We start from the raw sequence: 14,920 nt of genomic DNA on the forward strand, positions 1-14,920 counted from the left end.
CGGTGAGGTTCTTCCTCCACGGACAGCTCCCAGAATTGCTTGCCCGAACCGCCGGCCTCATTGTTGTGGGCCATGTTTCGCTCTAAATAGGAAAAAAGTTTGGTCAAAAAGTTGGTTATTTTCAAGGAACAAGATCATGGTCTCATCATTTAGGGTTTGTCGACACCGAGGCATCCTAAAAGCTAAGCTTTTATCATTTAGGGTTTGTCGACGCCGAGGCACCCTAAAAGCCTAAGCTTTCATCATTTAGGTTTTTATCGACACCGAGGCACCCTAAAAGCCGTGGTTTTATAATTTAGGGTTTGTCGACACTGAGGCACCCTAAATGCTAAGTTAAGTTTTCATCATTTAGGGTTTATCGATGCCGAGGCACCCTAGCTAGGTTGACGCTGAGGCAGTTAATCCTACTTAATTAAGTACTAAGATACCCCGACCCGTGCATTAGTCGCAAGTACCCCATATGTCCTATTTTTAGCAAAGTCATCCTAAAATTCACAGAAAATTTCAGCATGACCTTTGCTGAAAATAGGACATATGGAGTACCCGAATTTGCCGGAACGGAAGTTAATTGACATTCCGGCAAACTCAAGGGCCTCTCGGGGTACCTGCAAAATCATTATCCCCGCGTAATGAAGTCGCCTATGGGTCATTTCCGAAGATCACAAGTAGCATCATCACAAGTACAACATCATCACAAGTACAGCAGCAACAGCAGCAGTGAATACAGGCATAACAGCAGCAGCAGCAGTTAAGAAAAAGTTGCAGAAGCTTGTAAAACTATACTTTGAAGTTGAAGCTTTTAAGAAGAAGAAAATCCAGCCGGATAACTTTCCTCCTTAAATCACTACACTGTTGACTGTTCATTCACTACACTGTTGACTGTTCATTCACCAAATTTACCATACAAATAGGAGTACTGTACTAGAGTACTCTAACATCCAGATAACTCATGATGGCGCAAAAAGTTCAAATGGTGAGTAGCTTAGCTTGGCATGTCATAGACTCATTTGTGCACTGGTAACTAGTTTTTTACAGCAACCAACAACAACACTGATCAGGGAGCTACCTGCATATTTCTAAAAGAGAAGGAAAATTCTGTTTGATCATAAACTTCCTGGAGGCTACAAAACTAGTGTAAGTTATCGCTGTTCTACACACACTTAGTTCTAATTCATGACCATTTCAAGTTAAATGTTCTTCCTGTCTTCCAGGCCCATCTAAGCATGTCCGTCCACTCAATAACTCTGCGACTACTTCTAATGGAGGAGAGGAGGAACAACAGAGGTGGCTACTCACATCTGCTTCTGGTGGGTGTTGAGGTAGGACTTCTCGGAGTACTCGGAGGCGGAGTAGAGCTACGGCCACAGGATCTTGAGCTCCTGCATCAAGACGGCCACCAGTACTAATGTGTTAACAAATTTCGGCCAGTATAAGTGTATAACCAAGACAAAGATCCTGCTCTCTCAAACTGAATGTTACTGCTAAGCTTTGATTTCAGGTCAAGATAGTGGAGATAAAACAACTTAATCTTTTTCCTTTTCATATATCATCAGTCATTGCACGTTTCATTGCTAACATGTTTAAATCAAAACATTTGCTCATCTGAAGCATTATCACAAACACCTATCATGCAAAATCCTTTCACAAGTAAACTTTAACATGCACCGGAAAAAATCGTGCAACAAGTATTCATCAGGAAATGGCCATCGTTATATTCTCACAATACCCAATCTAGCGCAAGTACTCATCCAATGCAAAAATCAGGGGAAAAATGAATAGACAGAGGATGCAAGAGGAAGGAGGGAGGGGGTGAGGGAAGAGGGAGGAGGAAGAAGGGGGGACGAAGGAGTGGTGGCTACCTGCCTATGGATTGGTCGCCGGTGTAGCTCCGGGAGGAGGCATTGCTGGGCAGGAGGCGCTGCTGGTGGGAGCGGTTGCTCGACGGAGGGAGGCGCTGCTGGGCTCCTGTGCCGGCTGCGGGGCAGCGGAGGCTTCGGACGGCTGGGTGCGTCACGGCGTCGGGCTGGCAGTCGTGGCGGCAGGCCGTCGGCGGCGAGCACCGAGACGGCAAGGCGGGGCACGGGGGTCATCGGAGCGGAAGGAGGGGGCGTGAGGGTGTGGCGAGGGGGGAGTGGATCTGGCGAGGGAGGGACGAAGGGATCGGGCGAATTAGCTAGGGGGGAAGATTACTAATGGCGCACCCCCTGGCGGTGCGCCATTAGTATGTTTTTTTGATAGCAATGGCGCAGCCCCGAGCGGTGCGCCATAAGTAATTTATTATTATTATTTTGTTGCATCTAATAATTTTTTAGAAAATGAATATGAATATGAAATAGTAATAAATTTTTATAAAAACAGTAATAATTTTTTAAAAAATATCATCAAATTTGTTATTTGAAAATATTTATGAATATAAAAAATATCATCAAATTTGTTATTTGAAAATATCATCAAATTTGTTATTTGAAAATATAATCAAATTTGTTTTTTTGGATTTTTAGTTGCATTCATTTGTGACGGTGGAGCAGGGGAGGGTGCGGGGGGTCATCGACGGCGGGGGAGGGTGCGGGGGGTCGTCGGCAGCGGTGGAGCGGGGGAGGGTGCGGGGGTGTCCTCAGCGGCGGTGGAGCGGGGGAGGGTGCGGTGGGTCGTCGGCGGCGGTGGAGCGGGGGAGAGTGCGGTGGATCGTCGGCGGCAGTGGAGCGAGGGAGGGTGCGGGGGTGTCCTCGGTGGCGGTGGGGTGGGGGAGGGTGCGGGGGTTGTAACACCCTCGATGCGACTATCTCTCCCACGTGTCGAGGCACGACTTAAAGGCATAATCGCATTGAAGGCATATGTCGCAAGTTAGGCAATCTTCACAACATCCCATGTAATATAGATGTAATAAAAGGGGAGATAACATAGTTGGCTTACACTTGCCACATCAATCAAGTACATAAATAACATTACGTCAATCAAACACTCATGGCCTGACTACGGTGCCAAAATAAAAGATAACCCAACAAGCGACACGGTCCCGATCACCCCCGACTGGGCACCACTACCGATCATCAGGAAAAGAAACATAGTAACATTGAGAGTCTTCGTCGAACTCCCACTTGAGCTCAAGCACGTCTCCTGGAGCGGAATCATCAGGCCCTGCATCTGGTGTAATAGTAATCTGTGAGCCACAGGGACTCAGCAATCTCGCACCCTCGCGATCAAGACTATTTAAGCTTATAGGTAAGGCAAGGTAATTATATGAGGAGCTGCAGCAAGTGACTAGCAAATATGGTGGCTAACCTGTTCGCAAAAGAGAGCGAGAAGAGGAGGCAAAGCGCGAGCGAAAAACTAGAGAACAACCTGCGCAAGCATTACTCCAACACCGTGTCCACTTCCCGGACTCCGCCGAGAAGAGGCCATCACGGCAACACACTCAGTTGATTCATTTTAATTAAATTAAGGTTCAAGTTATCTACAACCGGACATTAACAAATTCCCATCTGCCCATAACCGCGGGCACGGCTTTTGAAAGTTCAAATCCCTGCAGGGGAGTCCCAACTTAGCCCATGACAAGCTCTCACGGTCAACGAAGGAATAGACCTCCTCCCGAGACGTTCTGATCAGACTCGGTATCTCGGTTCTTCAAGACACTTCGACAGGTTAAAACAAGACCAGCAACACCGCCCGAATGTGCCGACAAATCCCGATAGGAGCTGCACATATCTCGTTCCTAGGGCACACTCATATAGGTCAAGCTACGAGTAAAACCAATCCTCGAGTTTCCCCGAGGTGGCCCCGCAGGCTGCCTGGTTAGGACCAACACTCAGAGGAGCACTGGCCCGGGGGGGGATTAAATAAGATGACCCTCGGGCTCGGGAAACCCAAGGGAAAAGAGGCTAGGTGGCAAAAGGTAAAACCAAGGTTGGGCATTGCTGGAAAATCTTTAATCAAGGCGAACTATCAAGGGGTTCCCATTATAACCCAACCGCGTAAGGAACGCAAAAATCCGGGAACATAACACCTATATGACGGAAACTAGGGCGGCAAGAGTGGAACAAAACACTAGGCGAGAGGCCGAGCCTTCCACCCTTAACCAAGTATATAGATGCATTAAGATAACAAGATAATATAATGATATCCCAACAAGTAAAAGAAATGTTCCAACAAGGAACGGCCTCCAATCTTCACCTGCAACTAGCAACGCTATAAGAGGGGCTGAGCAAAGCGATAACATAGCCAATCAATGGTTTGCTAGGACATGGTGGGTTAGAGGTTTGACATGGCAATTTGGGAGGCTTGAAAGCAAGTGGTAGGCATCGTAGCATTGGCACAGCAAAAGAGCGAGCAATCTAGCATAGCAAAGATAGTAGTGATTTCGAGGGTATGATCATCTTGCCTGCAAAGTTGTCAGAGTTGACTGGATCCTCGAAAGCAAACTCAACGGGCTCCTCGTTAGCGAACTCGTCTCCCGGCTCTACCCAAACAAGACAAACAAGCAACAGGGACACAATCAGCCACGTGCAAGGATCAAACAATATGATGCAAGGATGATATGCTATGCGGGATGCGATGCGAGATGCATATGCAAGATTTGACAAGGGATGCATGAACTTGGCCTCAACTTGGAAATCCAAGTGTGCCACTGGAAAGATGAGATGAAATCACTTGAAAACGATATAAAGAATGCTGGAATCGGAGTTACGGTTTGGAAATGGCAAGCGATTAAAATATGACACCGGTCTGCGATTTACAGCAAGTAGCCATCTAAATGCAATGAGATGAACATGCTACAGCACCCAAACATGACAACAAAATACATGGAAGGGATGCATACAAGATGCTTAACAAAAGTCTAGCACTGAGCTACGGCCAATTCATCCATTAACAGGTTCAAACAGGCATGGAAAAAATGCATATGGCAAACAGATCTCAAACTTAGTGAAATTAACACTTGTCTGGAATTTCAGATCAGGTAGCACTCTTCGGAGCAACAAAACTACATGCTACAGGACCTGAACATGGCAAAGTAAAGCATGGCATGGAGCTACTCAAAGAGCTTAACAAAAGTCCCTTAGGTGACCTTGAGCCAAAAGGGATCAGAAAATACAATTGCAAGCATGTGAACATGGCAAAAACATAATCAGATCACAGACTTGGAGAAAACTGGAGCATGCTGAAACAGATATCAAGTAGGCATGTTTACGAGCTCGATGCACTCAATACGGAGCAAGTCATGATAAGCTAAGCATACACCCATCAACAATACACAAAATGCAAGCTATACATGGCAAGAACAATAACATAGCATGTATGGATCAACTACAACATCATCGGAAAAATTGCAAACAAGTTGACAATCTGCCCAGATTCACAAAGTAGCAAATGTAGAGCTTGATTGACTCAAGCTAGCGTGTTCCATAATTGCAAACAAATACATGGATGGATAGAGCACTACAAGATTAACAAAACATCCTTACTGATCATCCTCAAAAGAGGCACGGATCGCTAGGAAACAACATGAACATATGGCCATATGAGATAAACAGATCAAGGACTTAGTGGAATTGCTAAGTCCCTGAAATCAGAATTAACAAGTGCACCACTTGGCAAGCTTGTGCTAGTCACCACACATATCACAAAAATACATGGGTTGCACCTCTGGAAAGATGACAAAACCCTTAACAAAACATATGTAGAACTCAGGGGCATATCATGCACACAATAATCATGGCAAAAATGACAAAAAGCTAAATGGAGCAGCAGACCTGACAATTATCTCAAATAGCCTCTTCTAACAGCATTTCGGGCATCAAGATGAACTCAAATGAAAATGTTGCAATGGAATTAAATGATGTACTCTCTGAGATGAACATTTTGATATGCTATATGCATGAATCGGAGCTACGGATGCAAAGTTACGAGGCTATGAACATAGGCATATGGATTAGGGTTTCGAGAGAAAAAGTCAACCCGAGGAGATATTTTCAGATCTGGATCGGGGCACACAATTCGAGGTTCGACGCCGTCCTCGCCGGAGTTCTTGCCGGACTTGGAGGGAGAGGCCGGGCCGGAGCTTGCCACGGTGGAGGAGGCCGACGGCGGCGCGGGGCGGCGCAGCCGAGGCTTGTGGTGGCGCGGCGACGAGGCGGCGGTGGGGCGGCGGGGAGCGCGGGGTGGAGGCGGAGCACGGCGGGGGCGACGATGGGCCGGGCGGGCCCGCCGGGCCGCGGCGGCGGCTGGCGGCGGAGGTGCCACGTGGCGGCACAGGAGTGGGCGCGCGGGCGGATCGGACAATGTCCGTCGGTGGCAAATTTGTCCGGCGGCGCGCGAGACGAAAGAGACTAGGGTTTCGGGGAGGGGATCCGAGATTTTCGAGGAGGAACTATTTATAGGCATAGAGGGAGCTAGGAGAGTCCAAATGAGGTGCGGTTTTCGGCCACGCGATCGTGATCGAACGCTCTAGATGATGGAGAAGGCTTAGGTGGGCTTTGGGCCAAATTGGAGGGGTGTTGGGCTGCAACACACACGAGGCCTTTTCGGTCCCTCGGTTAACCGTTGGAGTATCAAACGAAGTCCAAATGATACGAAACTTGACAGGCGGTCTACCGGTAGTAAACCAAGGCCGCTTGGCAAGTCTCGGTCCAATCCGGAAATGTTTAATCCCCACACACGAAAGAAAGCTAGAAATGACCACCGGAGGAGAACGAAGTGCCGGAATGCAAAACGGACAACGGGGAAAATGCTCGAATGCATGAGACGAACATGTATGTAAATGGAATGCACATGATGACATGATATGAGATGCATGACAAAGATAACAACACACGGAGACAAAAACCCGAACCCGAGGAAATAAAATAACTTAACGCCGAAAACGGCAAGAGTTGGAGTACAAATTGGGAAAGTTACATCCGGGGTGTTACAACACTCCACCACTACGAAAGGATCTCGTCCCGAGATCTAGGATTGAAAGAACGCCGAGTACTCAGAACAGAGGTGATCCTCGTGTTCCCAGGTAGCTTCACGGTCGGAATGGTGTGACCAGTTGACTTTGAGAAATTTGATTGACTTGTTGCGAGTCTTGCGTTCAGTCTCTTCAAGAATAGCAACTGGGTGCTCACGATAAGAGAGATCTGCTTGGAGCTCAATGTCTTCGAAGTTGACGGTGCGCTCAGGAGTCTTGAAGCACTTTCGAAGCTGAGAGACATGGAACACGTCATGAACATTTGCAAAGTTTGAATGAAGCTCGAGTTGATAGGGGAGATCGCCTCTCTTGCTGACAATCTTGAAAGGTCCCACGTATCTGGGGGCAAGCTTCCCTTTGATACCGAAGCAACGAGTACGTTTCATAGGAGAGACGCGGAGGTAAACATGTTCTCCGATCTCGAAAGCCAAATCACAGTGCTTACTATCATAGTAGCTCTTCTGACGGGATTGGGCTGCTTTGAGGTTATCACGAATGACTTTGCACATTTCCTCTGCCTCTATGATTAAGTCATTACCGAAAAGCTGACGTTCACCGGTTTCAGACCAGTTGAGAGGGGTAAGGCACTTCCAGCCATATAGAATTTCAAATGGGGCCTTGCCCGAACTTGCTTGAAAACTGTTGTTGTAGGAGAATTCAGCATAAGGAAGACAATCCTCCCACTTCATGCCAAAGGAGATCACACAAGCCCTGAGCATATCTTCAAGAATCTGGTTGACACGCTCGACTTGACCGCTAGTTTGAGGATGGAAAGCTGTGCTGAAGAGGATGTTGGTGCCCATGGCCTTCTGAAAAGAATCCCAAAACTTGGATGTAAAGATGTTGCCACGGTCTGAAGAGATCACTTGTGGAATACCATGGAGAGAGACAATTCGAGAGGTATAGAGTTCCGCTAATTGAGCTGTAGTGATCGACTCTTTGATAGGCAGAAAGTGAGCCACTTTAGTGAGTTTGTCGATGACAACGAATATAGCATCATTGCCACGCTTGGACTTTGGAAACCCAGTCACGAAGTCCATTTCAATGTGGTCAAACTTCCATTCTGGAATGGCAAGAGGTTGGAGGAGACCAACTGGCCTTTGATGTTCTGCCTTCACTCTTCTGCAGACATCACACTCATTTACGAATTGAGCAATCTCGCGCTTCATTCGAGTCCACCAATAAGTCTGTTTGAGGTCCTGATACATCTTCGTGCTCCCAGGGTGGATGGAGAGGAGAGAATTGTGAGCCTCGTTCATGATCACTTTACGGAGGTCTCCTTTGGGTACAACAATACGATCCTCGAAGAAGAGAGTATCCTTGTCATCAAGGCGGTAGCACTTATACTTGGGTTGACTCTTGGCAATCCCAATCTTCACCTTTTTCACCATAGCATCAAGAAGCTGGGCTAGGCGAATCTGGTCTTCTAAGGTAGGAGAGACTTGAAGGTTGGCGAGGAAACCTTGGGGAACAACTTGCAGATTAAGTTTGCGGAAAGCTTCGCAAAGCTCGGGTTGATAAGGCTTGAGAATCAGACTGTTGCAGTAAGCCTTCCTGCTCAATGCGTCAGCAATCACATTGGCCTTGCCTAGAGTATACTCGATACTCGGATTATACTCTTGAATCATTTCGACCCATCGAGTTTGCCTGAGGTTGAGATTAGGCTGAGTGAAGATGTACTTGAGACTCTTGTGATCAGTGAAAATGTCCACTTTTCTTCCCAATAAGAGATGTCTCCAAGTCAAAAGAGCATGCACAACTACCGCCAACTCGAGATCATGAGTGGGGTAGTTCTTCTCATTGGGCTTCAACTGGCGAGAGGTATAAGCAACAACTTGCTTCTCTTGCATCAACACTGCGCCAAGACCTTGGAGAGAGGCATCACAAAAGACCTCATACGGCTTGGATTCATCAGGCGGAGTCAGAACTGGAGCAGTGATCAATTTCTCTTTCAAAGTGTTGAAAGTAATGTCACACTCCGGAGACCAAACGTACTTGACGTGCTTCTGGAGAAGATTTGAGAGAGGCTTCGCGATCTTAGAAAAGTTTTCAACGAATCTTCGGCAATAGCTTGCGAGACCGAGGAAGCTACGGAGTTGCTTCACGTTCTGAGGAGGTTCCCAATTCACAATTGCAGACACCTTCTCAGGATTCACGGCAATGCCCTTGGCAGAGATGATATGACCAAGATAAAGAACCTCATCGAGCCAAAATTCGCACTTGGAGAACTTGGCGTAGAACTGATGTTCTCTAAGCTTATCGAGTACCAAATGCAAGTGCTTGGCATGATCTTCCTTGTTCTTCGAGAAAACCAGAATGTCGTCGAGATAGACCAAAACGAAGTCATTGGTGTAGGCGTTGAAGATGAAGTTCATCATGCGAGAGAAAGTCGGAGGAGCGTTGACGAGGCCAAAAGACATGACAGTGTATTCATATGAACCATAGCTTGTCCTGAAAGCCGTCTTGGGAATATCTTGCTCACGGATTCGAATCTGATGATAACCCATATGGAGATCAAGCTTGGAGAATACTTGGGCACCTTTGAGTTGTTCGAACAGCTCATTGATGTTGGGAAGTGGGTATTTGTTCTTGATGGTCTTCTTGTTCAATGTACGGTAATCAACACAAAGTCGGTCCATCCCATCCTTCTTCTTCACAAAAAGAACACCACAACCCCATGGAGAAGAACTAGGCCGGATGAGACCCATTTTCTCTTGAATATCGAGTTGCTTCTTCAGCTCCTTCAACTCTTCAGGTCCGAGCTTGTAAGGATGTTTGCACACAGGTTTCGTGCCAGGCTCAAGATCAATAACGAATTCAACTGACCGGTGCAGAGGCATTCCTGGAAGCTCTTCTGGAAAGACGTCTTGATATTCGCAAACGACTGGAATTTGGGAGATGGCATCGAGTTCACCCTTCTCATTGAGAGAAAACAGACGGATGGTATCATCATGAGCGGCGAAGACAATTACATCCTCAGACGAATGAGTCAATTGAATCTGCCTGGCTGCACAATCAAGCTGAGCCTTGTGCTTAGAAAGCCAATCTATTCCGAGAATAAGATCAATATCCGAGTTGCCAAGAACCATCGGAGAAGAAAGAAACTTGTAGTCGCCCAAGGTGATAGTAACATCTGGCACCTCCAGACTTGCACTCAAACGTTTGCTAGGAGAGACGATATCCATTTGTTTACTCAAATGAGACGAAACAAACTCATGCTTGGTAAAAAATGGCTTTGACATGAAACAATGCGATGCACTAGTGTCAAAAAGAACTCTTGCGGGAATATCATTAACAGGAAGGTTACCCATGATGACATCTGACGAATCCTCTGCCTGAGCTGCATTCAGCAAATTGACCTTAGCGTGCTTGGTGTTATGCTTGACCACAGCTGTACTTGCCGATCTGACAGGAGGAGGAGGAGGAGGAAGACGCCTTTGATTGAGACATTTGTTGGCATAGTGACCCTTTTGTTGGCACTTGTTGCACGTGACCTCTGAAAGCGGACGGTGATACGGAGCACTCGATCTTGGAGCTTGAGACGAAGTCTTGTTCTGAAAGCCAGGGTTGGGTGGGTGGGAAGATCCATTGCCACCTTTGCTCTTCTGCTGATACGGCTGACGGAACGGAGGAGGAGGAAGCCAATACTTCTGCTGCTTGGCCACTTGAGTAGAGGAAGGAGTAACATCTCTGACTCGCTTCTTGGAAGCATCACACCTCAACTGAGCGGCCTCTTGCTTCAAGCCATGTTGTAGAACTCATCGTACCTCAAGGGCACAAAGAGAACAAGAGCTAGCTGAATTTCTTCTCTGAGACCACCCCTGAACTGGTATATCATGCTCTTCTCATCAGGTACGTCCTGCTTAGCAAAGCGGGCGAGCTTCTGAAACAACTTGTTGTAGTCATAGACAGACAAAGAGCCTTGCTTCAGGTTGCGGAATTCCCCACGCTTGCTTTCAACCACGCTCTGAGGGATATGATGAGCTCGAAAATCTTGACGGAATTCATCCCAGGTAATAACACGTCCACCTCTGGAATCCTTGTACTGCTGGAACCATTCTGCAGCTTGATCTTTGAGTTGGAAGGAAGCGAACTTGACAAAGTCCTCAGGCCTGACGTTACTGCACTCGAAATGCTTGCACAGATCCACAAGCCAATCGTTAGCATCGGTTGCCTCAACACAATTGCTGAAAGTCTTTGGCCCATTAGCAAGGAACTGGTTGAGTGTAGCAAAGTGATTCTGATTGTTGCCTTGGTTCCCTTGGTTGCCTTGATTGCGCTCTTGAAGAATTTGCATGATCAACTGTGTGTTTGCATTGGTTGCGGCCATCACAGCTTGCCATGCCTCCGGAGGAGGTGGAGGTGGTGGCGGATTAGGATTCGGAGTCGTGCGCGTTGGAGGAGCCATCCTGAAGAGGTTGACATCCATTAGCACATTGATAGACAAATATTGAAGCTGAATCCAACGGAATGAAAATTGCAACATATCGTCTTCACATCCGAACAAAATGAACGAATGCGTTCCTCTTGAAATGGTCACATCTCCATAAATTGAGAAGCCACGTAGAATTTAGGTAGAGAAATAAATTAACAAGGTACGGATCGAGAACGAATGATCGGTAAGAAATCCCAATCGCAAACCAATGTCCGTGGAATAAGAACTAGAGCTACTAGAATTCCCACCTATGAAACTCCCGAACCTTTCCGGTTATGCAATCAGGTGTTGGGGATACAGGGGAAGCATAATATCTCACCCAAACTAGCAAATCCTACATCCAGCTGTATCCATCCTTCAACACATAACCAAGAGAAACTTCGGAAACCATCTACCTCAACCTTCGAAAAACATCCGTTATACAAGTTATGGCGATACTCCCGAACTCCCGCCCCAGTACTGGGTGGCGTCGAGGTTATCTCACCAACGAACTACATAAAAGAGATTTTCAATGTCGGTGTACTAAACTCAGGTATTCCAGAACTGCAAAGATAACATTATGACGACAACACCTCAAAGCTCAACTCCCCGGGACACTTCCACAAAACCCCTGACAGGAGGCACCAAGACAATGTTCTCGTCATAAAACCATCGGAACGATTCCAAGATACCCGCGTGATCCTAAATTTTTTTAGTGAAATTTGAGAAGAGAAGAGTCAAAACTCTACGTCAGGATGCCTTACCAGAGCGATGAGGAGACTGGGAAGTAAAAAGAATTCCTAAACTCTCCGATATATAATTCCTAAATGACTCAAAACATTTTACTAGACACAACTCGGCCGCTAAAAACGATCAAGCAATGGGGCTCCTAAGGTCGGGGAAGGCTCTGATTACCAACATGTAACACCCTCGATGCGACTATATCTCCCACGTGTCGAGGCACGACTTAAAGGCATAATCACATTGAAGGCATATGTCGCAAGTTAGGCAATCTTCACAACATCCCATGTAATATAGATGTAATAAAAGGGGAGATAACATAGTTGGCTTACACTCGCCACGTCAATCAAGTACATAAATAACATTACATCAATCAAACACTCATGGCCCGACTACGGCGCCAAAATAAAAGATAACCCAACAAGCGACACGTTCCCGATCACCCCCAACTGGGCACCACTACTGATCATCAGGAAAAGAAACATAGTAACATTGAGAGTCTTCGTCGAACTCCCACTTGAGCTCAAGCGCGTCTCCTGGAGCGGAATCATCAGGCCCTGCATCTAGTGTAATAGTAATCTGTGAGCCACAGGGACTCAGCAATCTCGCACCCTCGCGATCAAGACTATTTAAGCTTATAGGTAAGGCAAGGTAATTATATGAGGAGCTGCAGCAAGCGACTAGAAAATATGGTGGCTAACCTGTTCGCAAAAGAGAGCGAGAAGAGGAGGCAAAGCGCGAGCGAGAAACTAGAGAACAACCTGCGCAAGCATTACTCCAACACCGTGTCCACTTCCCGGACTCCGCCGAGAAGAGGCCATCACGGCAACACACTCAGTTGATTCATTTTAATTAAATTAAGGTTCAAGTTATCTACAACCGGACATTAACAAATTCCCATCTGCCCATAACCGCGGGCATGGCTTTCGAAAGTTCAAATCCCTGCAGGGGAGTACCAACTTAGCCCATGACAAGCTCTCACGGTCAAAGAAGGAATAGACCTCCTCCCGAGACGTTTCGATCAGACTCGGTATCTCGGTTCTTCAAGACACTTCGACAGGTTAAAAAAAGACCAGCAACACCGCCCGAATGTGACGACAAATCCCGATAGGAGCTGCACATATCTCGTTCCCAGGGCACACTCAGATAGTTCAAGCTACGAGTAAAACCAATCCTCGAGTTTCCCCGAGGTGGCCCCGCAGGCTGCCTGGTTCGGACCAACACTCAGAGGAGCACTGGCCCGGGGGGGTTAAATAAGATGACCCTCGGGCTCGGGAAACCCAAGGGAAAAGAGGCTAGGTGGAAAAAGGTAAAACCAAGGTTGGGCATTGCTGGAAAAGCTTTAATCAAGGCGAACTATCAAGGGGTTCCCATTATAACCCAACCGCGTAAGGAACGCAAAAATCCGCGAACATAACACCTATATGACGGAAACTAGGGCGGCAAGAGTGGAACAAAACACTAGGCGAGAGGCCGAGCCTTCCACCCTTAACCAAGTATATAGATGCATTAAGATAACAAGATAATATAATGATATCCCAACAAGTAAAATAAATGTTCCAACAAGGAACGGCCTCCAATCTTCACCTGCAACTAGCAACGCTATAAGAGGGGCTGAGCAAAGTGGTAACATAGCCAATCAACGGTTTGCTAGGACATGGTGGGTTAGAGGTTTGACATGGCAATTTGGGAGGCTTGAAAGCAAGTGGTAGGCATCGTAGCATTGGCATAGCAAAAGAGCGAGCAATCTAGCATAGCAAAGATAGTAGTGATTTCGAGGGTATGATCATCTTGCCTGCAAAGTTGTCAGAGTTGACTGGATCCTTGAAAGCAAACTCAACGGGCTCCTCGTTAGCGAACTCGTCTCCCGGATCTACCCAAACAAGACAAACAAGCAACAGGGACACAATCAACCACGTGCAAGGATCAAACAATATGATGTAAGGATGATATGCTATGCGGGATGCGATGCGGGATGCATATGCAAGATTTGACAAGGGATGCATGAACTTGGACTCAAATTGGAAATCCAAGTGTGCCACTGGAAAGATGAGATGAAATTGCTTGAAAACGATATAAAGAATGCTGGATCGGAGTTACGGTTTGGAAATGGCAAGCAATTAAAATATGACACCGGTATGCAATTTACAGCAAGTGGCCATCTAAATGCAACGATATGAACATGCTATAGCACCCAAACATGACAACAAAATACATGGCAGGGATACATACAAGATGTTTAACAAAAGTCTAGCACTGAGCTACGGCCAATTCATCCATTAACAGGTTCAAACAGGCATGGCAAAAATGCATATGGCAAACAGATCTCAGACTTAGTGAAATTAACACTTGTCTGGAATTTCAGATCAGGTAGCACTCTTCGGAGCAACAAAACTACATGCTACAGGACCTGAACATGGCAAAGTAAAGCATGGCATGGAGCTACTCAAAGAGCTTAACAAAAGTCCCTTAGGTGACCTTGAGCCAAAAGGGATCAGAAAATACAATTGCAAGCATGTGAACATGGCAAAAACATAATCAGATCACAGACTTAGAGAAAACTGGAGCATGCTGAAACAGATATCAAGTAGGCATGTTTATGAGCTCGATGCACTCAATACGGAGCAAGTCATGATAAGCTAAGCATACACCCATCAATAATACACAAAATGCAAGCTAGACATGGCAAGAACAATAACATAGCATGCATGGATCAACTACAACATCATCGGAAAAATTGCAAACAAGTTGACAATCTGCCCAGATTCACAAAGTAGCAAAAGTAGAGCTCGATTGACTCAAGCCAGCGTGTTCCATAA

Source organism: Triticum urartu, chromosome 7A, assembly GCF_056163025.1.
Source record: "Triticum urartu cultivar PI428250 chromosome 7A, HENAU_Tu73, whole genome shotgun sequence".
In the NCBI taxonomy this organism is placed as follows: Eukaryota; Viridiplantae; Streptophyta; class Magnoliopsida; order Poales; family Poaceae; genus Triticum; species Triticum urartu.